Here is a 13,694-nt window from a genome sequence, read left to right on the forward strand (position 1 = left end):
AAATCGTTACTTGTGAGTAACAAAATTCTCTAAGCATTAATGTATCTAATTAGTTGGATCTAATACTAAAGTGTAAAGGGTAATTTGAGCCACTTCGGTCTCATTTTCGAATCGAAATTGAGAATGAAAATTTGATTGATTAGATATAAGTTGTCTAGAGAATTAATGCGTGTATTGAACCTTTAATAACTTCTTACTAAGTCGTGCAATACCATTATAGATCAGTCATCAATGGCAGCAGCTAGAAAGTCTATAGTTGCTGAACTCAACAAAGACCTGAAATTAAATGGGGATAACTATGATGTTTGGTCAATAAAAATAAAGTATGTGCTTGAAGAGCAAGATGTGCTTGCTCACTTGGATAAGGTTATGGCCGAACCTGAGGATGGTGCAACTGCTAAGCTTCGCTGAGATTATACGGCATGGAAGAAAAAGGATTCCACTGCCCGCATCATCATGCTGAGTGCCATGGATGATGAGTTCACTAGGCAATTCTGTAAGATTGAGTCAGCCAAGGGCCAATGGGATGCCTTGAAGGAGAAATTCGGAGGTGTGTCTCTGACTAGGCTCCGCTCATTGACAATTAAGTTTGACACTTACAAGAAGAGGCTTGATCATATAATGAAAAAGCATTTAAGAGAAATGTCCAACATGATCAGTGAACTGAATGAAGCAGGTCATCAGTTGACCAATGAGCAGAAAGTGCAAGCTGTTATTCGCTCTTTGCCAAACAGTTGGGAGCACATGAAGGTGCACCTAACCCACACTGAAGCAATTCAAACCTTCGATGCTATTTGTCGCCACCTTGAGCTAGAGGAGGATCACCTGGCATCGATTAAGATCAATGTTGAAGCCCATTATGTGGGAGCCCACTCAAGTGGGAGGCTTTCCAATCCTCTAAGGCAAAAGCGTAAGCGCTTCTATGGCCAGGGCAAAGAGTAAGCCAAAGAGCATGTGAATATAGAAAATAGAAAGGGAAAGAGAACAAAGAACAGAAAGAAACCGAAGCTTTCACGTGTGAAATGTTTCAACTGCCAAGAAAAAGGACACTATGCAAATGATTGCAAAGTTCCTAAGGTACACTACACTAACTCATGTGTGAGTGAAATAAATGTATCTAGCATTGTTCTTATAGCTGAACATGATCCTTTGTGGGTTGTTGATTCAGGTGCAACAGACCATGTGACGAAGGAAAGAGAGACCTTTGTCGGGTTCCGATGAATTCCAATCGGTTCAAGATGGATCTATGTGGGAGACAACTCGAGAGTTGCAGTCGAAGGGATTGGCACATGTAGATTGAGTCTACGTGGCGGTCAAACTCTCCTCCTACAAGATGTTCTCTATGCTCCGAATATTCGGAGAAACCTTATTTCTGTGAACTCTTTGTTAAGAATTGGATTTGCCTTTCTTTTTGCTAATAACAGTTTGCATTTAAGTTTGGATAATGAATTCTATGGTTCAGGATATGTACTGAATGGTTTGACTATTTTGGATGTTGAATTATATGACTCCAATAATTTTTCTGTTACTACTTCTTCTTCTGTGGATAAAGATGTTAGTTTATGGCATGCTAGGTTAAATCACATTGGCCAAGATCGCATGAATCGTTTAGCCAAAGAGGGCTTACTAGGTAGTTTAAGAAAAGTTGAATTACCTCCATGCGAACCATGTCTTAAAGGAAAAATGCATAGAAAACCATTCGGGAAGGGTACTAGGGCAGAATTTTCTCTGCAATTAATTCATTCTGATGTATGTGGTCCAATGAATGTGAGGGCTAGGCATGGGGTCTACTACTTCATCACCTTCATAGATGACTATACAAGGTATGGTCACATCTACTTGATGTCTCACAAGTCTGAAGCTTTGAGTTGTTTCAGAAAGTTTATGAACCTTGTTGAAAATCAACTAGATAAGAAGTTCAAAGTTTTGAGAACTGACCGAGGTCGAGAATATCTTTCAGATGAATTCAAAGCTTTATGTGATAAGAAAGGGATAGAGCATCAGTTGTCTATCCCATACACTCCGCAGCAAAATGGTGTTGCCGAGAGGAGAAATAGAACTCTCCTTGATATGGTTCGATCTATGATGGCTGAAGCAAACTTGCCTATTTCCTATTGGGGAGATGCTTTGCTAACAGCTACATATGTTCTAAACCGAGTGCCCTCCAAGACTGTCACTTCCACTCCTTATGAGCTGTGGACTGGTAGAAAACCCGATTTGAGTATGCTCAGACCTTGGGGTTGTACTGTTTTTGCCCATGATACCTCTAGCAAATTTGGGAAATTAGGCCCAAGAGGTAGAAAGTGTGTCTTTATAAGATACCCTGACGTATCAAAGGGATATGTCCTAGTGGGAGAAAATAGTGAAGGCCGAGTGACAGAATTTGAATCACGAGACGTCGTCTTCTTAGAGAATGAGTTTCCTAAGCTAGGAGAAGTTGACACTGATCTCACTCTGTTTGAGGAAATAGATTCAAACGGACCTCTCCATTCGAGTGGGAGGAATTTTGAGGATCAAGGTAATGATACCGATCACTACCAGGAACAAGAACAAGGTCAAAGTTCCGAACCTCAAAACGTTTCGAATGTGACAGATCCTTATTTAAGTCGGAGTTTGATTCTTGATTCTTGTGAGAATTTGGGACAAAGTCTAAGAGATAGGATTCCGGGTTATGATGAATACATGAGAGAAGTTTATCAAAACTCGGAACCGCGCCATACTAAAAGGCAAAGAGTTGATAGTCGACGATTTGGTATCGAAGGCACATCTCTTTTAGTAACTCCAAATGATGACGCGGAACCTAGAAATGCTAAAGAAGCTTTCACTTCTCCGGAAAAAGACAAATGGACTATAGCAATGCAAGAGGAACTAGATTCTATGAGATCCAACCATGTTTGGGAACTGGTTGATCTGCCAAAGGATAGAAAAGCTGTTGGGAGCAGATGGGTTCTCAAAGTGAAGCGAAGGGCTGATAATAGTATCGAAAGGTACAAAGCTCGCCTTGTCGCTAAAGGCTATACACAACAGGAAGGAATAGACTTCGAGGAGACATTCTGTCACATCCGTGTCTAAAAGTATTCGATATACATTTTGGAGTAGTAATTAATTACGATTTTAAATATACTATTAAGTTTAATTTTATGTGATTGTGTGAAAATTAAAAATTTAAAGTGTTTTAAAATAAATTATAAATTAAAGGACCTTAATTAATATTATGTGACTTTAGAAAATGAAGCTAAGCTATATATATATATATATATATATATATATATATATATATATATAAATATTTTGATCCCAAATATCCAATCAATTCTTACAATTTTATTTAATTAAAATTTTTCCAAATTTTATAATTTGGTTTGTGAGCATTATATTGTTATTATTATAAAAATAACATGTGTCATATTGAATGAAAAAAAAAGTGCCATGTATTAATCCATGTGTCAACTTTACATATTTTTACTTACATGTGTCACATTTTTATATTATCATGGATGATTCGTCATCCATGACTATAAATTCATATATTTTTGGGAGGAAAAATGGGGGATTTATGAAAGTTTTGGTTTTGTGGAAAAAGAAACGTTTTATATTTTAAATGAAATTTCAATTTACAAATGGTTTTCTTTTTACTAACAAAATGATTTATTTTTAGTTCTATAATTTTTAAAGAGTAAAAATAACGGACATCGTGTATTAAAATAAACGGTTTTGTGTGAACGGGTTAGAAGCAGCCATAATATGTTAGGCTTTGCGACAGTTAAGCCGCCATAATGTGCAGGCCCGTCTTAAACATTTACGAGGCCCTGTACGAATTCAAGCAAATCTTAATATAATTTTAAGCTAATATAAAAAAATTACTTAAAATTATTTAAGCTTATTTTTGTAATTCTGAGGCCCTGTACGAATTCAAGCAAATCTTAATATAATTTTAAGCTAATATAAAAAAATTACTTAAAATTATTTAAGCTTATTTTTGTAATTCTTTTGGAACTGTAAAAATAATAAAAAAAATGAAAATATCTAATTGAGTTCTATAAATTATAAAAATAGTTCCAGCACAAGGCATTACTTTTATATCCCAAAAAATAAATAAATGAAAAAGCAAGAGAAAATAAGAGATATAGTTAGTCAATTAATTAATAGTAAATCACTTTCCATCATTGCTAATTCCAGAGTTAATAATCTCTCCCCACACAATATCATATAGCCCAACTGTTATTAGTAATATAAAAAAAGCAAGATATATATTGTATATAAAAAATGGGCCCTTTCAAATTTGGGGCCCTGTGCTTCAGAACATGTTGCACACCCTTATGCTACGGGCCTGATAATGTGTCAAGCTTTACGACAGTCTACGAGAGGTAATATTATTTTCTATTTTCTTTTTAATAGGGTTTTATTTAAATAGTTACGTATTAAAACAAACAATATTAGACGTTTCGGTTTCAAAAAGATTAACTAGTTGTCACGGTCTAAATTTTTATATATTCAATAATAATAATAATAATAATAATAATAATAATGCAAAAGTTTGGAATATAAAATTTATACGGATAGACTTCTGACAGTGTCACGAGTCTAACTGAACCTTTGGTCATAATTAACGATACTAGTTTAGTTTACACATTACAATTTCGATGACAAACGAGAATAGTGCGATAAAAGTGTGTACTTTAAAATTTAGATTTAAGTTATTTTATATAATAATTAAGTGACGTCAATTTATCGAATTAAAATAAGTTATAAACTAGAAGGACTAATACTGATATTTGCCAATTAGAGTCGATATAGTAAAATATATAATTGAATGTACAATTGGTACATGAATTTGAATATAAAATTAGTACAAATAGATTTATGATAATATAACGAGTCTAACGATATATGCGGTCTAAAATAGATATTTTGGTGACAGATAAAAGTTTCAGTTTTGAATTATTTAAGTGGTTTTGAATATGTTTTATTAAATTGTTTAAGATATATTGTTTAGAATATTTATATGCTTTTGATTTTGATTATTAGAAGAATAATTATTTAGTATCGGGGTATTATGGAAATTTGATCGAGAAAATGAATTTGACAATCTTATGCGAATTATTTTTGGAGTAAGAAAGTTGTTGCGGTTATTATTGTTATTATTTCTGTGATTTGGATTGAAGTCCAAATATGATTTTATCTTATTTTGAAAGAAAGATAAAATGGTTTTGTCCATCTAGGATTGCCCGGGGTAGGAGTTGTAAGTTGTAAGACCATACCTAAGGGCGGTATGGCCAGAGTGCAAGGCTGGTAGTCCTAACGTTAGGCAAGGCGAGATATAAATGAGATATCTCGATTATTGATATGATTGATGTTATGATAAGCTACACGGGTGGAATTCGAGGATGGACACACACATACGAGTTTCATATTACGTTTTTGCAATGTGTGATGATTTGATTTGTTACAGATTTTCATAAAAAGTTTATTTGATTACGAGTTGGTTTGATAAAACGATTATGGATTGGTTTGAATAAAACGTATATTTGTTTACTATTCAGTTTGATAAAACGTTTATTTGTTTTGATTCGGTTTGATAAAACGTTTATTTATTTTGATTCATTTTGATAAAGTGATTTATTTATATAGTTATATACTAATAAAGTGAAGTATGCGGTTAAATCATTAGCGAGTTAATTAACGTCTCAATAAGTTAAAACGAGTTAATAAGTCAAGAGAACTACCGAAGTTAAGAGAACTACCTAAAATAGGTAGAACTACGTGGCTTTGATTCCCGGTTTAAATATTAAAAGACGTTCGGGATACGTAGGAAGCTTGATAGAATTATCGAGTCCAAGCCAAATAATTAAATAAAACTTTAGGTAGTCCAAATAAATTTTTATTTATTAGAAAATAGGTTCGCCTTTTGACAAATAGACTATCGTTATCCTATTTTTCCTTCATGCCCGATGCCGTTTAGGGTCGGGTGTGACACATTCTCACCTATTGTAACATCTATTAGACTAATCTTAGCTATCGTAGCAAGTTTAGACCTAGAGCTACATCAGATGGATGTTAAGACTGCTTTTCTCAATGGAGAATTGAGCGAAGAGATCTATATGTCACAGCCAGAGGGCTTCATGGTAAAAGGCTCCGAGCATAAGGTCTGCAAATTGAAAAAGTCAATTTATGGCCTTAAACAGTCCTCTAGGCAATGGTACCTTCGTTTTCACAATCAAATGATTTCAAATGGCTTCAAGATGCTTGAAGAGGACCATTGTGTCTACACAAAACGGTCGGGTAGAAATTTTGTCATTTTATCTTTGTATGTAGATGACATACTGATAGCAAGAAATGACATAGAATTTGTAAACCAAATCAAAGCTTGGCTAAACTCAAGTTTTGAAATGAAAGATATGGGCGAAGCCGCATACATACTTGGGGTTAAGATTTCAAGGGATCGATCAAAGAAACTATTAGCACTGTCTCAAGAGACTTATGTTAACAAAGTCATTGATCGTTTCGGTATGCGTGGAAGTAGGCCTGTAGATAGCCCAATGACTAAGGACATCACCATAAGTACCAAAATGTGTCCAAAGAATCCAAACGAAAAGAAAAGGACGGAAAAAGTTCCATATGCAAGTGCCGTAGGTAGTCTAATGTACGCCATGTTGTGTACAAGACCTGATATCTGTCATGCCATTGGGATGGTGAATAGATATCAGTCCAACCCAGGACTAGCACATTGGGCAGCTGTGAAGAGGATACTGAGGTACCTCAAAGGAACAGCAGATTATTCTCTATGCTATCAAGGTAAAGACCTAAATCTGAGAGGATACACGGATGCTGATTGGGCAGGAGACTTGGACGAAAGAAAGTCCACGTCAGGCTATGTGTTCTTGCTAGGAAATGGCGCGATTTCCTGGAGTAGCAAGAAACAAACTTGTGTAGCCCTGTCCACCATGGAAGCTGAATACGTATCGTATTCATCAGCAGTTCAAGAGGCTCTTTGGCTGAATCGGTTCCTAAACAACTTGAATGTAACCAATTGTCAAACCCAAGTCATAGTTAACAGTGACAGTCAATCTGCTATAGCTTTTGCTAAGGACCAGAGGTTCCACAGCAAATCAAAGCACATAGAGATTAAGTATCATTTTGTCAGGGACTTAATTTCACGTAAAGAAGTTAATGTGAAGTATATATCTACTCATGACATGGTGGCAGATCCCCTCACCAAACCAGTCAAGAGAGATGTTTATGTTAAACATGTTAGATCCTAAGGATTGTTTAGGATCTAAGTATACTTCTCATTCTTCATTGTTTTATTTGTAAGACATGAATTATTAATAAAGGTTTTATGAATTTTCATCAATACACGAGTGCGAGTATTTAATTGTAAATATTTACTGTCATGAACTCAAAATGCATGTTTAGACAGAATGTAGCTCACTCACATGAGCAGTTTCCCCCATTTCGTCAATGTGATGATAAATGAAGGATGAGACTGTCTTTGAGCAATTTCGAGAGCTTGTTCAATGATAGAAGCCGTCTTGCTATAGACATGGAAAAGTGTTTCCATTACGGTGCAAGATAACATGTGTTACAAATACATGAAAAAGATTAACCAGTAATCTAAAAGGGCAAGTTTGCGATAACTTATAGCCTTCTGTCATAGCCAGAAGTGATCATTATAAGTGATGAACTAAAGTTAGATGTTCAGGCACATCTAGACCTATGCTTCTGTATGGTGTTAATAACATGCTCTTCTTCAGAAAAGAATTGAATACCATAACACATGACCCATACCATGTGTGCTTTAGCGACCACGAGATGGAAAAGTAGATTGATCTCGCCTTTTCCTAATGTGAGACTCACGTCATGAAGATGCGCTTCTTGACTATTGTTTATCCTTATAGACCCTAGACTTATTCTAAGAAGTTTAGTCTGATGTAGCTACCTTGGAAAGGGATACCTCGAGGTTGATGAGATAATACCAACCAAAGAGACCCTGACTGGATAAGCGAATCAAATTATAATGGACAGAATAATGTTAAGAGGGAAAGACATCCATTTGAATCATATCTAAGTGTTTCTATTCTTCACCGTCCGGACACTTATGCATATGTGCATGTTTGTGAAAAATAGATGTACTGTAGAGATCCGAAGACTACAGTGGATATGATATGGAGTCTAGGATAAAAGCATACACCACCGACGATCCGTGTTCAAATCTAAGATCTATATATCTCTAACGAGTACATAGTTCCAAGTTTGTTACATGAAAATCGAGCAGCTATATGTTCTAACGAGTATATAGCACTAGAGCTCTCGATAGTATGCCGGTCGCACGAACTATTTGCAAGAGTATGATAGAGACCGAGATTGAGAAAGTTTGGAATAAGTTCCATTGCGTGCGAGTGGGAGATGTTGGAATTAATTGGATATGGATCCAATTAGGCCCGCCCGAAATGGAACGGGCCCAAACCCAATAAGAATTAGAGTTAGGTGATCTATTTATTCAGTATAAATAGAAACTCTAATCTATCATAATTCTAAGAGAATCAGAAGAGAGTCAGAAATTAGGTTTTGAGATACAGGATCTCTAGAGAATTTTTTCTCTCCTCTTTTTCCCTAAGCCGCCGTCCCTCTCTCTATTTTTGGGATTCGTCGTCGCTTTAGTTCGTGAACCAATTGTCTTCCTCTTCCAATTCTATTGGCGTGGTTGAAGGCTTGACCGGTGATACTAAATCAGGTGATTGATCCGAAATCCCTCCCCTGCAAATCAAGAACGAGATCTGCGCTACAAGAGGTAACCCGTAAACCCGTTTACTTATTCGGATAAATATATATGTTGTGAATATATGCTTATCCCAACAAAAGGGTTAGTTAAAAAAAAACCGTGGTTATACTGATTTGTGAATGAAAGATTGTGATTTTTTGGTGCTAAAACAAAGACTGTGCTTGTCGACATTTGCAAATTGATGACTTTTGGATTGATATTGCCAATTTGGCATTAACGACCTCAATATTTCAATTTGAAATCCACAAATTTTTATGAAAAATAGAGTTTTACGTAAAAATATTTAGACTTTACGTAAATCTTTTATTTTTAGACATTTTATGTTTAAATTTATGTAAACTTATTATTTTATAAGAAAAAATCCGTAAACTTTGCGAAAAATAGAGTTTTACGTAAAACTTTTGAACTTTACATAAATATTTTATTTTTAGACATAATTTATGTAAATTTGGACTAAATTTACTTAAACTTGTTATTTTATAAGAAAAAATCTACAATTTTTTTTATGAAAAATAGTGTTTTACATAAAATCTTTGAATTTTACATAATTCTTTTATTTTTAAACATAATTTACGTAAAGTTGGACTAATTTTACAATAAAAAATATATAACTTTGAAAAAAAATGTTACATAAAATCTTTAAACTTTACGTAAATCCTTTCTTTTTAGACGTAACTACATAAATTTGGACTAAACTTACACAAACTTATTATTTTATAAGTTAAAATCCACAAATTTTTAGGAAAAATAGAATTTTACGTAAAATCTTTAATGTTTACGTAAATCTTTTAATTTTGAACATAAATTACGAAAAGTAGGACTAAATTTACTTAAAGTTGTACTTTTACAATAAAAAAATCAACAACTTCACAAAAAACGAGTTTTATATAAAACATTTGCACTTTACATAAATCTTTTATTTTTAGACATAATTTACGTAAAGTTTGACTAAATTTACATAAACTTGTTAATTTATAAGAAAAAATCTATAATTTTTTTTTATGAAAATTAGAGTTTTACGTAAAAATTTTGAACTTTACGTAAATATTTTATGTTTAGATATAATTTACTAAAAGTTGAACTAAATTTATTTAAACTTGTTATTTTATAAAAAAAAATCAACGTGTGAAAAATAGAATTTTGCATAAAACCTTTGAACTTTACATAAATCTTTTATTTTTAGACATAATTTACATAAATTTGGATTCAATTTGCTTAATTTTTTATTTTATAAGAAAAAATCTATAATTTTTTTATGAAAAATAGTATTTTACGTAAAACCTTTAAATTTTATGTAATTATTTTATTTTATACGTAAAATTAGACTATATTACATAAAGTTTGAATAATTTTACGTAAAGTTATATTTTTTAGAATAAACAAATCTATTACTTTGCAGAAAAAAAAATGTTACGTATAACCTTTGAACTTTACGTAAATACTTTATTTTTAGTCATAATTTATAAGTAATTATGTTATTTTATAAGTTAAAATCCACAAATTTTAATGAAAAATAGAGTTTTAAGTAAAACCTTTGAAATTTACGTAAGTCATTTAATTTTAGACATAAATTACATAAAGTTGGACTAAATTTACATAAAATTGGATTAGATTTACGTAAAGTTGTACTTCACAATAAAGAAATCAATAACTTCACAAAAAATCAAGTTTTACATAAAACATTTGTATTTTACGTAAATCTTTTAAGTGGTGGAGAAATAACATTTATCAAACACACTTTTTCATTTTTTTCTCTGTTATCGTATTTTTTCTATTTTCATGGTTTTACCGTTTTTTGTTTTTTTATGTTTTTTCTCTTTTTTTTTTGTGTTTTTATATCGTTTTTCATGTTTTTATCCTTTTTTTTTCTAGTTTTTGTGTTTTTAAATTTTTTTCTTCTCGTTTTTTCCCTTTTTTACCTTTAATACCGCAAAGAGTGGTTAGCTCCGATCTGTTACTTCTATATATATACTCCATATATATTTTCATTGATTTTCTCTTTTATTTTTATTTTATTATATTTAAATTAAAATGGTAACTGTGCTCATTTTTCAACTTTTACCATTTTTGTATTTTTAGCGTTTAAACGTTTTCCACATTTTTTTCTCGGTTTTCGTATTTTTAAACTATATTTCTTTTCTTCTTTTTCATGGTGTCACATCCATATCCTTAATTTTAGTTATTATACTCTAATAATATGTTACACTATATTTATTTATTGATTGGAGAGTTAATTGGGTATAATGGATGTAGTTTGGAGGCTAATTTCATGATTTCAGTGTAAAATTAAAAGTTCAGGGTAAGTTTTAAAAGAAGTTAAAGTTTAGAGGGATCAAAAGGGAAATTTTCCATTCTTGGGAACAGAAATTACACATATTAAGGTTTCAATTTCGTGGTTCAAAAATCTGGATCATTTCCCCTAAATAATTATTTTCATCTCCTCCATTTTATCCTTTGTTCTTCATTTATCCCACAATTACCCAACTGCAGTGATCGGTTGATATCCGGAGATTGAACCGTCGGATCGAGCTCATATTTACAGTAGGTTCTAGACATCCTAATACACATTGTGGTCGGTGTGATTTGGTTTTGGAGATTTTTATCATGGGATTCGTCCTAGGCAGAATCATAGTGAAGATGTGGTATTTTTAGTGTTTTTCTCTCAAATTATGGCTAAAGTAAGTAACTATCAACTACCCTTTTAAGTTTTTATGTATATATATGTATAAATCACTCTATATTTTCCAGAAATTAATTTTTGTGGTGATTTTTACCATGCATTTGATTAAATGTGATTTTTATGATTTGTTTTAATATGAGTTTAAACTATGTTCAAGAAAATATAAATATCTATCTTTGCATGTATAATTTCAGCCTATATATATGCATATGTATACATATTTTGGGTTTTTGTTGATGAACTTAGTATATTTGATTAATAGTTTTTACAAGATTTGATATTTTGAAGAATATAGTTAAAGAAATGTATATTAAGTCTTATTGAAGTTAATTTATGCACAAAGAGATATATATATATATATATATATATATATATATATATATATATATATTATTTCGGTTTTTGTATTTGAGTATACTTGATATTTTGATGAATTTGAATATATTTGGTTAATATTTGTATAAGAACTGATATTTTGAAGGATTGATTTGAGGAAAAGTACTTGAAAAACTCTATGATGTTGATTTATGAGTTATATATATATATATATATATATATATATATATATATATATATATATATATATTTACATATATATATATTTCTGATTTTAGTTATATTAAAGGAGTATTGGATTTTAAATGATTTTATATTTTGAGCAATTTTTAGAGAATATTTGAATAATGGTGGTTCTTTTGTGGATGCCAAATGGTTTATGGTTATGAAATAATTGTGAAATTTGATTGTGAAAAGAGATTTGAGCATGTTATAATTTTATGATATAATATTTTTAGTATCCATCAAGAGTAATCCGAATAGGTGGTTTTATTAAAGTCCGTATTTAGTGAGAAATACGGCCTGTGTACACAGTTGAAAGACTTATCGGGTATGGCAAAAAAGTGTTGAGTAAGACCATGCGGGATAGACAAATAATGAGATATCTCGATTCTATTATATTGTGGGGATTGATACATACGTGGATTATCTCTCGGATGGATACGATATATGAAGTATTTATCGAGATATGATTTATGAAGTATTTATTGATATACGATTTGTGAAGAATTTATTGATATGCGATTTGTGAAGTATTTATTGAGATACAGTTTATGAAGTATTTTATTGAAATAGAGTTTATGAAGTATTTATTGATTTACGATTGATTTGAGTAAATGGTTAATTGCAACTTATTTATTTTGTATAGTTGGGATTTTAAATATATATATATAATTATTTTGAACACAAGTTTTGGTATTAAGTATTTAATACAATGATTTACGTTTTGGACAATGTGTGGTATTTTGAGAAATAATGTTTATAACAAGTTTATGATATTTTAAATTGCATATTCGGTTAAAAGTATTATTTTGAGTATTTTATTATGGTTTAATCCATAAAATGTTCATCTTTAAGAATATGAATTTTATATGATACATTTTGGAAATTAAAGTACATATATAGTTATTTTGAGTATAAGTATTTTATGTAGTTGATAATTGCTTACTGAGATTTCTGTCTCACCTTTTTAAATGTTTTAATGTTTTAGGCGAGAAAGAGCAAGGTATAGGAGAAATCACTGGTTGATAAACAAGGTTGAAGTATCAAGTCATCAATTTTGTCATTAGTTAGGACAATTATCTTTGCAGTAATTTGAAGACGTATAGGTATTGATTCTGATCTTTCTATTTCACGCTCGATGCCGATTGAGGTCGTTTAGGGTCGGGTGTGACACATGGTTCTACCATTTTTTTTTTATTTTCTTGTATTTATCGTTTTTTTTGTTTTTTTTATGGTTTTACCGTTTTACCGTTTTTCTAGTTTTTGTTTTTTTTATCGTTTCATGTCTTTTTTACACCTTTTCACCCTTTTTCCATATATATTTTTAATGTTTTTAACCGTTTTTTTGTCTTTCGCATTTTAACAATTCTTCGTGTTTTTTTTTGTTTTTTTCCATTTTTGTTTTGTTTTTTCGGTTTTCAATTTTTACCATTTTTCGATGTTTTATATTTTTAGCGTTTAAACTGTTTTCCATGTTTTTTCTCTGTTTTCATATTTTTGTGTTTTTACATTTTTTTCTTCTTGTTTTTCCATTTTTTTTACCTTTAATACCGCAAAGAGTGGTTAGCTCCGATCTGCTACTTCTATATATATATATATATATATATATATATATATATATTTGTTCATTGATTTTATCTTTTATTTTATTATATTTAAATTAAAACGGTAACT

Source organism: Euphorbia lathyris, chromosome 1 (genome assembly GCF_963576675.1).
Source record: "Euphorbia lathyris chromosome 1, ddEupLath1.1, whole genome shotgun sequence".
Lineage (NCBI taxonomy): Eukaryota > Viridiplantae > Streptophyta > Magnoliopsida > Malpighiales > Euphorbiaceae > Euphorbia > Euphorbia lathyris.